We start from the raw sequence: 15,759 nt of genomic DNA on the forward strand, positions 1-15,759 counted from the left end.
CCCCCCCCCCCCGCCCCCTCCCCAGCCCCTACCTGCCCTGTTTTGGCAAGAAGAACTAGTCACCGCTTATTTTCTGGGAAATCAGAAAAAGTGTGGAAGATTAATTAGCAAGCAAAACATGCTTGTGATAGAATGTGAGGTGAAGAGTGAAAAACAGCTCTCAGAGCCCACTCTGAATGGATTCCATGGTGTAATTTTTCCTTTTCTACCCCATTTATTTATGTCCATTGTTTTCTTGCTGGTTTCTTTTGTTTTTCTTAAGTAGCTGCTTTGCTCTGAGTCTGTTGGGGGATGTTTATAGTAGAAGTTGTTTCTGGAAAAAGCCAAACGACTTACACATTCTATAAATAGTTATTGATATCTTATTATTTGCAGGCAAAGTACTAGGCATTGTGGCACACAACAATGAATAATAATTGCATTTTACTTTCATGGTGTCCTAAATTTAGTAGTGTGTATTGGATGATTATAATGCAGTATAAAGGGGCTTTGGTGGCTCAGTTGGTTGAGCATCCAACTTCAGGTCAGGTCATGAGCTCATGGTTTGGTTCGTGAGTTCGAGCCCTGCATCGAGCTTGCTGCTTTAAGCACAGAATCCACTTCAGAACCTCTGTCTCCCACCTCTCTCTCCGCCCCTCCACTGCTTACTCTCTCTCTCTCAAAAATAAACAAACATTGAAAAAATTATAAGACAGTATGAAAGTGTCTGTTAAATGAGGTGGGAGCAAGTAGGGAGTGGAGAAAGTTGAGGGCTATATATCATGTCCAAGCTGAGTCTTGAGCAAGTCAAAGTTACCATGTCAAGAAAGAGACTTTCTAGAAAGAGGAAATAACATATGCAGAGGTATTGAGGTGAGAAACAGTATGACTTTTTCCAGGATTTGCAGTGATGTATTTATAATTTAGTGTCATATATGAGAGATTAGGAAGAGATAAAGTTAGGTGACAAGAGACAGGATAGTCTCCTAAGGATTTTACATTTTTATTTGGAATCCCTGAAAGACTTTAAGCAGTGGTGAAATGATTTAAATTATATTCTAGAATATAGATCTAGAAAGATCACTTTAGCAGCAATATAAAGGAATGATTAAAGGATGAGTCAGATTGAAGGTAGGGAGAATTATTAGGAGAGATGTAGTAATCCCAAATATATATGTGCCTAGACAAAGACAACTGTTGAGAACAGGGAGTATGGATTTAAGTGTTATCCTTTTTAAGGTAGAATAGGTCTTGGTGACTGACGGAGGATTAGTGGAAGAGGAGGAAATAGAATGGATAGCCCTCAGGTTTTTGAACATGATGCCAGTCACCAGACTAGGTCTATAGAAAGGGCAGGTGAGGATCGAGTACAATATGGGACATTTTGTGTGAAGCATTCTGGTGGGACAGTCAGGTGTCTCATACTCAGGAGACGGATTGTGCCTGGAGATAGAGAATTGGGATTTATTATCTGTAGTTAGTTCATGGTTCAAAGGTGTGGTTGAAGGTGCCCAGGTTGGGTATAACCTGGGGGAAGGTAGGCAAAAAGAGACCACGAACTTTTAGGAGTTAAGAGAAAGACAGTAGAGTGTAGTGTTGGAACTGTTTTGTTCTTTCCTACTGTATTTGGTTGGTTCTAGCTACTTCTGCAAAGGAAAATACTTTTGTCCTGCTTATGTTTAATTCTTTAGATTTGTAACATAGTCTAGATATTCTATGCAACATTTGCTTTTTTGTTTTGTTTTGAAGAGGATGTGCTTCAGAGTTCATGTAACCGTCCATTTGTAACTCACAAGGGATATCTTTGTCTTACTTATGACTTTGAAGCAGATCCTCAGATAAAATGTATGATTAAGTTGGATGTCACCTATATTTAGAGTTTCCTTAACTTAGGATAATTAGGCCTGAATTGGTATTTTGCAGTTTTTATAATTGTATGCCTTTCTTCCCTAATTTGGGGACCTCATTTTGTTGCTGATTTGTAGTTTGTGTTTGAGCTTGCAGAAGAAAAAGAATTCCCTGTCTGTTACACAGATGGATCGTAGATGTTGGGGGACGCATCCACCAAGAGCGAGGGAGTCATTTGTGAACCTCTCAGTTGTGCTGTTTATTCAGCAAGTTCCTCACTGTAGTGTTTTTGTGATGGTTTATTTGATGGTGGTGGTTTATTGAATGGTGCTGTATGTTTTCTTCATCAAGCTTTACCTTTTAAAAAAATTTTAGCCATACTGTGGTCCTTATCGTATTGTCAGACGGGATAAAGGAGGGGATATGACACTGTCTATTCTTGGAACATAAATTTTTTTCCTTTTCTGAAGTATTTGGCTTTGTAGTATTGAAGGATTTGGCTTTTAAGATTTTTTTTATTTAGGATTATTTCACTTTTATTGATGTCATGAGATGTGTTATAACAGTGCTAGTGTTATAAATAGCTAAAAGGATTTTTAAAATCCTAATTTGATCAATATTGCTTGTATTGACATTACCGAAACATAGAGGTATGTTTCTTTTATTTAAATGATTTAAAATGTATTTGAATTTACAGATTTAAAATAATAGTGGTAGTATAATAAGAATAATGGTGCCAGTGGTTATGGTTCTAAAGTACGTCTCTACACCCAACTTGGAGCTTGTGCTCATGACCCCGAGGTCAAGAGTCATGTGCTTTACTGACTCAGCCAGTCAGGCACTCTAAAAAAACAAAGAAAGAAAAGAAAATAGATCTGTATGTGTGCATGTATAGATAACACACAGTCTTAAAATTTTGAAATAAGTGTTTGCCAGAATTTAAGAAGATAAAGGATTGTATGCATAGGTTTACTGGTTTAACATACTGTTTTTTTTTCCTGAAATATATTTTACACTTGCTTAAGAAGAACAACTATCTGAAATTTTACCCAGGGTATTAGAATTGACTGAAAGGGAGCTTCAGATTACTAACATAAATTCATTATTAATTTTCAGTTAGTGCACTTTAAAAAAGTCAAGGTAGTGTACACACATTGGTAAAAATTCATTAGTATAATAAAAAGCAACACTTTTTATTCCTTATTTATATCTCTTTGTAAGTGAACGTTTTCCATTTTATTTCATTATTTATGTCTCAAATATCTTGTGAATTTTGGTCATCAGTCTTTACAAATAAAGCAATAAGAAACAGAACTCTGCATACAGATAGGCTTGTTGATTGGAATCTTACTTTTAGGGTTACAGAGTTTCAATTATCTTCCTTACATTTGCTGCTCCTAATTTCCTTACCCACCCGGTGTTTGTGTTCATTTGCTTCTGGTACTTTGACTTTATTCAGCTGTATTGTATTCTGAGCTTAGGCACCCTGTATCTGCACTGTTTTATGAGCTATACTCTTCTACCTGCTTTTGGTCTTGAGAAACGTATTGAAATCTCTTGGCTGTTAATGGCTCCATGGTTCTCTTAGTCTTTGTGGATTACTCCTTCTAGAAATTCTTTATTTTCAGCTCAAGGAGGTTCTTAAGGGGAGGAAATAAGAAATATGTTGCTGCTGCAATGATTTCTCCCGTTTGCCGTCTTAAACTGGAACCTCTGTTTTTTCATCTTTAAAGAAAAAGTGAGGCGTATAGAAGTAAGATGACTTATTTGGTACCACACAGCTAGATGGGACAAAAATCTTGCCCTCTTACCTCCTAAAATTAACGTTTCAAAAAATATTAAACTTTTGTAATGTAAAATGTTTATCAGTGTTTCTCCTTTGAATTTTGCTTGTCTGCTTGCAATAATTTATTTGTATATTTGATTTTTCTTCCAATTTTTGTAGGGAAAGAGCAGCTTCTTAATCATTTTTATCTTCCACACCTCTAGTGTAATAAATAAAAGTTTAATTATTATTTAAATAATGATTTATTCTTATGCTTATTAGCCCAAGATGCTTATTGCCACACATTTCTTCCTCAAAAAGTTTTTCAGTAATGAAATGAGAATGGAAGTTGCCATGATAAAATTGTTAAGCTATTGTTAAAGTTGGGCACATACATTTCTGTGTGATTTTTGGAAGGTTTATTTAGGCCTCAGTGGTCTCAGTAGGAAAAATAGTATTTTATCCTTGAAGACAGGGATGGACCAATACTTTTTTTTTTTAACCTCTAAGATATGCTTGTATTAGATGAGTTAAAACTATATCAAATTGGCTTAACCTATTTTACACTTTTATGGTAACACTGATTTTTCTCTCTAATCTTTTCTGTTGGTTTTAGGGTAATATGTTTTTACAGTAATCGAATGGGTAAAAAAAACCATTTTGGTATTTTTAAGATTTTATTTTTTTTAATTTATTTTTTAATTTACTTCCAAGTTACTTAGCATATAGTGCAACAGTGGTTTCAGGAGTAGATTCCTTAATGTCCCTTACCAAATCCCCCCCTCCAACCCCTCCAGCAACCTTCTGTTTCTTCTCTGTATTTAAGAGTTCGTATGTTTTGTCCCCTTCCCTGTTTTTATATTATTTGCTTCCCTTCCCTTATGTTCATCTGTTTTGTATCTTAAATTCCTCATATGACTGAAGTCATATGATATTTGTCTTTCTCTAATTTCACTGAGCATAATACCCACTAGTTTCATCCACGTCATTGGAAATGGCACATTTTATTTGTTTTTGTAATACATTTACAATTAATATAAAATTAATAACTTCTGAATTTTATAAAGTTAAACAGGCAAATGGAATATATTTGGAATTAATGTGATATATGATTAATAGCATTAATATGAAACACTTATTAGCTTGGATAGTGGAAACACCAACAGCTTTAATAAAAGAACGAATAAAAGGGACTTTCATAAGAGATCATTCTATGATTTACATACAAGGATGGTAATTGTGCTGCACGGATATGGTAAGAATGAAAAATCTAAAGCAGTGTAGATATCTGTTGTTGGAGGAAGAACGAAACGGTAGCGCAGCCGTAAGATGAATGGGTTAGTGTGCCGCTAGCAATAGCACTTCGGAAGAATTAACGGCATGGAAACCTGTGCATCTTACAATTAAACAGAAACAGTGTTTATCTTTGGGGGACCTGGTTAAGGATGATTGTAATTTTCTTCCTTGAACGTCATATTTTCCAGATTCTCTGCAAAGATCACAGCTACTTTAGTAGTTATAAGAAAACCAATAAATGTTATTTTAAAAAATGCAGTTGGATATACTCAGTATTTTTGTTACCAGTCCAATGTCATAAAGCACTTCAAGCAAACACATTTGATGAGTCAAATACCAGTACCTTATAAATATACTTCCTAATTTTGTCCTTTAATTTTTGTAGGTTAAACTTAAACTTCTCTATGTTTAATAAAAATGTCAGCTGTATATTTTGTGATTTACTAAGTTTTGTAAATGCAATGAAAAAAACATGTAGACATCTGTTCAACATTGTAAATGGCCACTGAAGTAAGATAGAAGAAATAGAGGTATCTGGATTGGAAAGAAAACTGTCTTTCTTCACAGACAATATGATTATCTGTGTGGAAAATCTGATGGAATCTATAAAAAAAATCTAGAATTAGTCAGTTTAACAAGTTTGTATGATACATGGTCAGTATACAAAAATAACTATTTTTATATACTAGCAATGCAGACTTGGAAATTAAAATGTAAAAGTACTAAACAAAATTTTTAAAATAGTATTTACCATCCAAAATATTAAATACTCAGGGATAAGTCAGACAAAGGATGTACAAACCTGTACACTGAAAACTATGAAGTATTGCTGAAAAAAATGTGTAGGCTCAAAATTAAACTTTAGTTACTAACCACTAGAAGATCTATTTCAGAATCTTTAGTGCTCTAAACTGAGGTCAGAAAAGAACCATCAGAGCCATTTTCTGGCATAAAGTTTTTTTAAACAACATGGAGAATCTTTTCCTGCTTAATTTCCTAGAGAAAATACTTAAATATTCATTGATTCTCCAGTAACTTAATGTGATCAGAATTAAGTTGCTACTTAATAACTGTTAAAAATATTGTATTTTAGTTTTTCACATTTTCTTTTTTTCCAAGTATTGTAGAAGTTGTATCAGGCCGACAGGCAGGACTGGGAGGGGAGATTGGTTAATTATCGGTCTGTCTTCTAGTCGGTCCGTCAGGGAGGATGAAGACTGGTGACAGGGCTGACTTGGTGGCTGCGTGGAAGCCAGTAGGTTTAGGACAGAGATTCCAGGTAGATATGTGCCACCTGAGATTGTGATGATAATTCCTGGTGATTGATCTTGTAGGTCTGGAATTGGACTTTATGTACCCATACACCAATATACCCGGAGATGATCAGATGTTGGCATCAGACTCACACTAACTAAATTTATAAATATTGAAGTATAAACCAGAATACCCATTTCTGTGGGTGGGGTGATGGGGGCTGGTGAAGGAGGATCCTCTTTTCCAGGAGTCAGAATATTTATATTTAGATCCAAGGACCTCAACTCAGAATTTTTTAGATTTTTAGAAAGGTAATAACGAGTATGACTGAATTTTACAAAATACCCCAGTGGAATCTGGGGTCGCACCTGTAATCAAATATGTTAATATTTCTGCAATAAAATATTTGACTTAATATTAAATGGAATAAATAAAGGGTTCATGTTCGTTTAAGATTTGTTGCCAGATAAGTTCTGAAAGAGCTTTTGTTTTTTTGAAACTTTTTTGACATCAGACTCGCAGGTGAGGGAGTGTGGACTGACTTGTATTAAGCTTTCTGGGCAAGTGAATTAGTGTTTAGAAGGCTGCCTAGTAAACATGGAATTAAAATACTGGGGAGTGGGCGGGCGGGAGAGCTTTCTCATCAGGCTCATTGTTTCTGCCGCAGGAAACATCATGGGTTCTACTGCTTTGCGGCTTCTTCCCAGACAGTGCTGAGCACTTATCAGCGAGTTTGCCCCCTCTGAAAGTTTATTATTTTATTATTTTCTTTGTAAACTCTTTCTTTCTGTCAAAGCTTTGTTATTATTGCTATTAATGTGTAAATAGATTCAGCCACCTAATTTGTCATCTGCGCTTGAGAGAATTCAGATAGTTCCCACTGCGTGTTGATTTAATTAGCTTGATTCCCAAGAGAGGATTATATTTCTCTTATTTACCAGTTTTTACTCTTCTCAACTCCTAAATCATTAGAGCTTGGAAGCATTTTCCAAAATAAACTGCGTTTTGACTTCTGTGCTCTCAAACATAAAGTATTTATGCTTTATTTGAATATATTTTAGCACACACACATAAATGTTTTAATTTCCTTCCAAAAGATTTCATTATTATAAATAAAAAAAAGAATATTGCATATAGTATGTTTAAGTAACAAAGTTTTCTGGACTTTGGTCAAGGGACTCTTCATTTTGCTGAACGTGAGGAGATCTACAGCTTGTTTAAAAACTACCCTGTTGTCGGGGCGCCTGGGTGGCTCAGTCGGTTAAGCCTCCGACTTCGGCTCAGGTCAGATCTCACATTCGTGGGTTCGAGCCCCACGTCAGGCTTTGTGCTAACAGCTAGCTCAGAGCCTGGAACCTGCTTCTGATTCTGTGCCTCCCTCTCTCTCTGCCCCTCCCCCTCTCATGCTCTGTCTCTCTCTGTATCAAAAATAAATAAAACATTAAAAAAACTACCCCGCTCTGTCTCTCTCTGTATCAAAAATAAATAAAACATTAAAAAAAACCTACCCCGTTGAATAAAAAAATACATACTCTTCTCATAGAAACTTTCCCCCTTCCAAACTAAGACTGGCAGTCGATGGCATGGCAAATGCATATATACATTTATCCAAAAGCAACGACAGCAACATCAGCAGGTGTAGCATGAGTGGCCTGGTTTCAAAGCATGACTCTTCCAAATGGCCTCTTGCCCATCGCCTCACTGCCCAGCATGGGCCCTGATGGTTTGTGTATGTTACTCATTCATTTCATAAGCAGTGGATATATACAGTTGGTAACTCTGGATTTCTAGCCGATGACCCCAGTTAATACCACTTATAAAAAAAATACCATGGACATCTTTAAATACCTTTACAAGGCTAAGAGCAAGATGCGCAGAGTGAGAAAACTTTTAAAATTGCAAACCTGTGTAACTTTTATAATAGTGTCTGAGTGCTCTTATTCCCTTGGCTATTTCATTCATGTAAGTCACTTACTACTTACAGGATGCTTTTAGAAAGTGCAGCATGATTCTATTCTAATTTTGTAGTTAAATCTGATGAGGGTAGACCTCAAAGAGGTTTATAACCATGTTTTCTTTATTCCAGAATTCGGGTGGAGATAGATATTCAATTTTCTCTATCCGCCTCTCATCCTCAACCGACCCCTATCTCCCTGCCTCCTATCTGTCATCTTCTTCACCTTGTTCCTCTTCCTCTTTTTTTTTTTCCTTCAGGCAACAAGCCACCTCCTTTGTACCATCAAGTTTTCCCTGCTGGCTAAATTCTTTTTCTTTTTTTTTTTTTTAGCCTCACTACCTTATTGTGAGGCTGGGGTTTTTGTTTTTTTTCCTGTCAGATTACTCCACATCTGTTTCATCTTCAGCGGAGATGCTAGGGCTTTTGGCTTTGATCTTAGGGTGGCACTTGGAACAGAACAGAAGAAATTAGCCAGTAATGGCCATTGGGGGGTGCGTTAGGATCTTTCCTGCTTCCCTGAGTTGGTCCCACATGCTCCATTTTTGGATCATCATATTTGGATTTCCTTTCCCCAGATATTGACTTGCATATCTCAGAGCACTGAGAACACTGCAAAGGAAAAACAAAGCAAACACTGCAGTGCTGATCAGGATCTCTGGATTTTTCTTCTTTTGTGCAGATTCTGGCTTTACCTGTATAAAGATGGCAGATGGGCTCTTTGCTCTGTGGTTGCTGGGGTCACCTTTAGCCATATTGACTATGCCAGCCTCTGCATATCATTTTAAAGAAGAATTTGGTAGTTTGATGATGATTATTAGGATAGTCATAAAAGCATATATTTAACAACTATTTAAGAACTCTATATATTTCTGTGCCACTTTTAGCTATTGTATTTAATTTATCAGTTTCACCTTCTAGATTTGTCAAGCTTTGGGGACAAAGATTGTAGTGATAGAAGTTTCTCAAGCTTGATACTTTTGTAACTATTTTTATACTGTATTTTTGAAAAGTTGTTTATAAATTGATTTTTGTTAAATGTAACTATATTTTAAGTATACTGGCAAACTTACTATTAAGGGGAATTCTTTTGTGAATCCCTTTGTGAAGTGAATAATCAGCCCATAATTTGTTTCTTTGTGTAAACCTACATTTGCATACATCAAATTTGTTTTAAATAGGGTGTGTCTACACATGTCAATGGCGTGTGTCTAAAAAGAGTAAAATTTAATTTCTGTTTGATGTGAAGAAAAAATTCAGATTTGGCACCTTTGATGAGTGAGACACACCAGATTATTTTAGTTCTATTCTTTTCAACTAAATGGTATCAAAATGTGCTCTACACCCTAAATTAAGGAGGTGGCAGTATTCATATATTAAGATTGAACTACAGTATAATTTTAAACTATATTTTCTTAAATATTCACTGGGCTAGTGTGAAGTTATCCAAAGTTTAAAAAGTTACTTAATTTTTTTTCTATCTTAAAAGCAAACTGTATCCCAAAGCCTGATGATTTGTTTTATGTTTGTAGTTATAGATGTATATGTTGCTTTTTTTTTTGCCAATTTTAAATAAAGTTTTACTTAAGACATTGCATTTTCCACTTCACAATACAGTGCTTATAAAGTGCAATGTTGTATTTCCTTTCCCTGTGCACATATTCCATACTCAAGTATCAAGAATGCCCAGTTTATTAACTATAGCAGCTCAACTTTAAAACTGCCATGGAATTTGCTACAAATTTGTGTCCTTCAAATGTTTTGTATGCAACAATGCTAGACCTATACTTAGGTTAGCTTAATCAACCTCTTCAATGGTGGGCCCAGAGGAGGCACCACCAGATGGAGGAGCGCCACCATCAGGGAAGCCTCTGGGAATTCTTCCAGGCATGTCTCCTGCACTCTGGTACAGCTTCGTGATGATGGGGTTGCAGACCTTCTCCAGCTCTTTCTGCAGATGTTCAAATTCTTCTTTTTCTGCAATCTGGTTCCTATCCAGCCAGTTGATGATTTCATTATACTTGTCCAGAATCTTCTGTTTGTGCTCATCTTTGATCTTGCCCTGAAGTTTTTCATCTTCAACAGTTGCTTTCATATTGAATGCATAAGATTCCAGTGAGTTCTTGGGGGACACCTTGTCCCACTGCTTCTCATCTTCAGCTTTGTACTTCTCAGCTTCTTGGACCATGCACTCAGTGTCTTCCTTGCTCAAGCAGCCTTTTTTGTTTGTGATGTTGATCTTGTTTTCTTCTCCTGTACTCTTATCCACAGCAGAGACTTTGAGAATGTCATTAGCATCAATATCAAAAGTGACTTCAATCTGAGGAATGTCACGGGGGCGGGGGGCGGGGGGGGGGGCAGCGCAGGAGGTATGCCTGTGAGTTCAAACTTGCCAAGTAGGCTGTTATCCTTGGTCATGGTATGCTCACCTTCATAAACTTGAATGAGCAAACCAGGCTGGCTGTCAGAGTAGGTAGTGAAGGTTTGGTCTGTGTGGTAGGAATGGTAGTATTGCACTTGATGAGAACAATCATGACTTTACCAACAGTTTCAATGCCAAGAGAGAGAGGAGTGACATCCAACAGCAGCAGATCTTGAACATTTTCAGATTTGTCTCCAAAAAGGATGGCTGCCTGGACAGCTGCACTGTAAGCAACAACCTCATCAGGGTTGATGCTCTTATTCCGTTCCTTCGCGTTGAAGAATTGTTTTTTTTTTTTTTTTTAAGAAGTCTTGTAGAAGTTTCTGGATCTTGGGGATATGTGTAGAACCACCCATCAGGACAATATCATGGATCTGAGACTCGTCTAGCTTGGCATCCTGAAAGACTTTGTCCACAGGGTCCAGAGTGCCACAGAACAGGTCAGCATTTAATTCTTCAAACCGGGCATGAGTAATAGAGGTATAGAAGTCGATTCCTTCATAGAGAGACTCAATATCAATACTGGCCTGGATGCTGGAAGAAAGTGTACGCTTGGCATCCTCACAGCAGTATGGAGGCCACGGACTGCCCTCTTGTTCTCCCTGATGTCTTTCTTATGTTTGCGCTTGAATTCTGAAATAAAATGGTTTACCACTTGGTTGTCAAGTCTTCTCCCCCTAAGTGGGTGTCTCCAGCTGTAAATTTGTCCTCAGAGATCCCAACTTCAGTAGTGAGGATGGACACATCAGAAGTGCCACCTCCCAAGTCAAAGATCAGCACATTGCTTTCAGCTCCAACCATTTTGTCTAAGCCATAAGCAACAGCAGCAGCAGTTGGCTCATTGATGATCCTGAGTACATTAAGACCAGCAATAGTTCCAGCATCTTTGTTTGGTAGTCTGATGCTGAGAGTCGTTAAAGTAGGCAGGTACTGTGACTGCAGCATTGGTAATAGTCTTCCCAAGGTAAGCCTCTGCAATTTCCTTCATCTTTGTCAAGACCATAGAGGACTCCTCTGGATAGACACTTTTTGTCTCTCCGTTGTATTCTGTTTGGACCTTGGGCCTGCCAGCATCATTCACCACCATGAAGGGCCAATGTTTCATATCAGATTCGACAACAGCATCGTTGAATCTACGTCCAATCAGGCGTTTGGCATCAAAAACTGTGTTGGTGGGGTTCATTGCAACTGGACTCTTTGCAGCATCACCCATCAATCCCTCGGTGTCCATAAAGGCAACATAACTTGGGATGGTTCGGTTTTTCTGATCGTTGGCAATCATTTCCACTTTCCCATGCTGGAAGACACCCACGCAGGAGTAGGTGGTGTCAAGATCGATGCCAACTGCAGGTCCCTTAAACATAGTTGCTTCTGGGTGGGCCTGGCCTGGCTTGTGAAGAAAACAGCTACCTGGAAAGTTAACGCTGTGTTCAGTGAGACCCTATATGTTGCTTTTTAATTATGTTTGTTAGCTTTCTACTTTTTGTAGTTTGATTTCCAGCACTTTATTGCTCTGCTTAATATTTGGAAGATACTAATGATAATGTGTCCTCCTTTTATGGATATTGAAATACTGATAACTAGAATTAGCCACAGACATCTCTTTAGTCCATAATACAGCATCAATATGGTATATTTATAATGAAAACATAAAATGTATTTACTATTGTGTATTATTCTAACTGCACTGTGGTTAAAAAGACTGCTTCTGCAAGGCTGTCTGGGAGCCTAACTACTATTTGTTCTATTGTTTCTCTGGGAAAGTTATATCCAAATTAAAGCAGAGAGCATTGGGAACTTGGCCCCATCTTTCAGATCCTTTACACAGCCTACTGGATTGTCCATCAAAGGAGAATCCTCACCATTGAACATGGATACTGTTGGGTCCCATGGAAAGTAACGCCTTTCCTTGACAACTGAACAAGTAATCAGTGAGTTAGGGAACCTTTGGAAATGTCCTGGGATTTAGGAGAAAAACCTTTTGTAACATAAACAGGGCTAGCCATTTGTTTTTCCATGGTCTTTACAAGGTGAGTGTATTGAAGGATAATCCAGCGGACACTATTAAGATCAAAAGCTGGAAAGGAAGTAAAGAATCAGAAATTGTTCCAAAATAGGCCTTGAGTTGTGAGGATGTTGGTCACACTATGCCAGGGAGGACTAGATGGAAGCAGGCCAGCTGAGTTTATTTGTTCACTCATTCATTCAGTGCCTACCCTTTTTCAGGGGATTCAGAGATTAATACATGATCAGTATCTTTAGGGAGTTTATTACGTTGGCTACACGTCTATGTAAGCTAGTATGAGACACATTGTACCTTAAAGAATGACAGCTGAGAATGTTGGTCTTTGGGCAGTAGGGCAAAAACCTGTATGAGTACAGGAGGAAAACTTTGTTTAGCCATTTGAATTCATGATCCATTCTGTTATATTCTGAGATCTTTTATCTTTGAGTTTCTTTTACCCTGGGGCACCTGGGTGGCTCAGTTGGTTAAGTGTCCTACTTTGCTCAGGTCATGATCTCGTGGTCCGTGAGTTGGAGCCCTGCGTTGGGCTCTCTACCCTTCCCCTGCTTGCTGTCTGTCTCTCTCTCACAAATAAACATTAAAAATCTCCTTATGGGAGATTCCATTGTAACTATCTATGATAAACTATTATCAGTAACACTTTAATGATTATCTGACATTGACTACGTCCAGTCACGTACCCTTGTGACCTTGGATAATTTGATCACCTGTCCAAGCCTGTATCCTCATCAGTAAAATGGGAATACTAGCAGTAGTTACCTCTGCAGTTAAGGAGTCAGTAAGATAATCTATTCACACCTGTTGCCTTGCACCATAATTAGTTCTCAATAAATGCTAGCTATTTTACCTCTGGTGTGGGGTAGGATGGAGAGAGAGTAAAAGGAAGGAAGCAAGATTTGTTGAGTTGCTGAAAACAAATTTTATGGTTTCATTATTCTTCTTCCTCTCTTATCTTCTATATTCAATTAGTTGCTGAATCCTGTTGGTTCTGTTTCCTTTGACCATATCAGAACCCTGACCTATTGCGTCCATCCTCATGACCTTTAGATGTTCATAGCCATCTCGTAAATAATCTTGCCTTGTCTCTTTTAATTGTCAGCTTATAAAACACAACTTTGACCATATTATTGCCACTGTCAAAAATCATCACTGTTTTCCCACTGACCTCTCTTTAACCTACAGTTTAAAACTGTATGAAATCTGGCTTGAACATATTTTTCTTACCTTCCACCTCAATATTTTCTACCATGTAGCCCATGATGCAGTCATATTTGACTGAATGTTACTCTCTAAATGTAGCCTTGTTTTGGCTTTCACTATTTGTTAAGCCTAAATGTTTTTCTTTTTCCATATGGCCAAATCCCAAAACATCTTTTACAACAGCTTCAGTACTTTTGTATCTACTCTTTCTTGGGTAATTCTTCCAGTAAATAGGAAAACTGTATCTTGTAATTTCCTAAAACATTATTTTTTTGGTATTTTTGTTTTGGTACTCCAGGTTTTCTGTATTGTATTATAGTTATTTGTGCTCATCCTTTTGGCAGTGGTAGATGGTAAATCCCTTGAGGACAAAGATTCTGTTTTGCCTGTCTTTGTGTACTTTAAAACTCCAAGGACAGTGTTTTGCTTATAAAAGATGCTCAGTAAATCTTGTCTTTTGTTTTCCCCGAAAGAAAATGTGTGTGGTTATATTTCAGATAAAGACCAAACATGCTAATGGCCATAGTTAAACTAAAAAAGTAATCAATTGAATATGTGAACTATAGTCTTTATAAAGATTAATAGTTATGCAGAGGGCTTTTACCCTGATATGAGAATACTTAAGTTGTATTTGATAAATACATAAGAATTCAGTATTCAATTTTGTTGGGTACTAGGCTTAATCCAAGCGCTTTAATTCATGTTTTTATCTAGATATATTGACAGGTCACTAGGCATATGAATGTAGGTTCAGTTTATAATTTTCTGTTGTTGCTGTGGAGGTGTTACTAAGCTTTTGGTCTTTATAAAATTTATAATCGACATCTTAATTCTAAGGTTCTTAGTTACTCAGGACAAGTTAAAGAGGCTTTATGTTCCTGTTTTCCTTTCCACTGAAGATAGTTTTTTAAGTGCCAAATGTGGGGAAGAGGTAAAGAACGAGTGTTTAAGGAATTTAAGATCATGAACTGCAAGAGACCTAGGATGGCCATAATCGCTAAGAGTCTTGGAAACAAAACAGAAGTTGAGTGTCCATCATGCAGTTTCCTTAAGCTGCTGTGAACACCATCCTCTCTCAGGAAGAAGAGAGGAGCTAAGAACAACTGTGCATGATCATTTTCACTCAGTTCTTCTGAGAATATGTATCTTGTTTATAGCTGGACTCTAATATTGGGAAACAAATACTCTAATAAGATTCTGGAATTTTCCGGTATCTGAAGAGATACTGAGTTTTGTGCATAAGTGTAATTTCAGGAGTTTCCACATGATGGCAGAAGACCCTTATATCTGGAAAGGCTGTTGCATGAATTTCAGAAAAGTTGGTTTCAATTTTATCTGAAATAGTGTTTTGTCTTTTCATATTAAGCTAGTAATTTTCATGTTTGTATTGTCTGATGTAGATACGCACATCTATATCAAATGTTCTTGCCATTTAAAGTATTTTAAATGTTTTCACTAATTTTAAAGTAGAATTTTTTTTCTATTTTCTCGTATACTGTTTTAATCAATTTTTGAAGGTTTCATGGGTTTCTCCTCAATAGTGTTTAAAATAATTGTTTTGGTAAGTGTATATTTTCTTGATTAGTCAGTTTAGGGGAAAATTTATGAAACCTGGTATGTGGACTTTTATTTGACTTTATTTTAGAAATTAAGGAATTGATGCAACATACATTCTTTTGTGTTAACTTGCTTAGAATTTTGAATGGCTGTCTCAGGCTTCCTGCTCTCTTGACTGTTTGCTCCATCATTGTGAGGTCCTCCGTAAAAGTGCCCTAGTCTTAAGTTAAGAAATGCATTCATTCTGAAAATATTAATGCTTACCCTGTTTCATATACCACTGTAGACACTGATAATTCATAATCATAAAAAATTTCACCAGATTTGATCTTTGTTTTCTGGAGTTCACAATCTTGCAAGGCAGACAGCTAGCTACCCAACACATTATTGTGTTTGAGTTATTATTTGTGATTCTTACTAAAACAATATATACATTTAATAGAGTTTTAAAGACCATG

At 36.8% G+C, this 15,759-nt stretch overlaps 1 protein-coding gene and 1 pseudogene across 1 annotated transcript in view; one reads left to right on the forward strand and one right to left on the reverse strand.

Moving 5' to 3' along the window:
* SDHAF3 (succinate dehydrogenase complex assembly factor 3) overlaps positions 1-15,759 on the forward strand; it is a 61,929-nt gene that overhangs the window by 3,657 nt on the left and 42,513 nt on the right. The gene's annotated exons all lie outside the window — the stretch shown is intronic.
* Positions 9,895-11,881, reverse strand: LOC115306705 (annotated as a pseudogene).

The sequence above is a fragment of the Suricata suricatta genome, chromosome 2 (genome assembly GCF_006229205.1).
Source record: "Suricata suricatta isolate VVHF042 chromosome 2, meerkat_22Aug2017_6uvM2_HiC, whole genome shotgun sequence".
NCBI classification, from domain to species: domain Eukaryota; kingdom Metazoa; phylum Chordata; class Mammalia; order Carnivora; family Herpestidae; genus Suricata; species Suricata suricatta.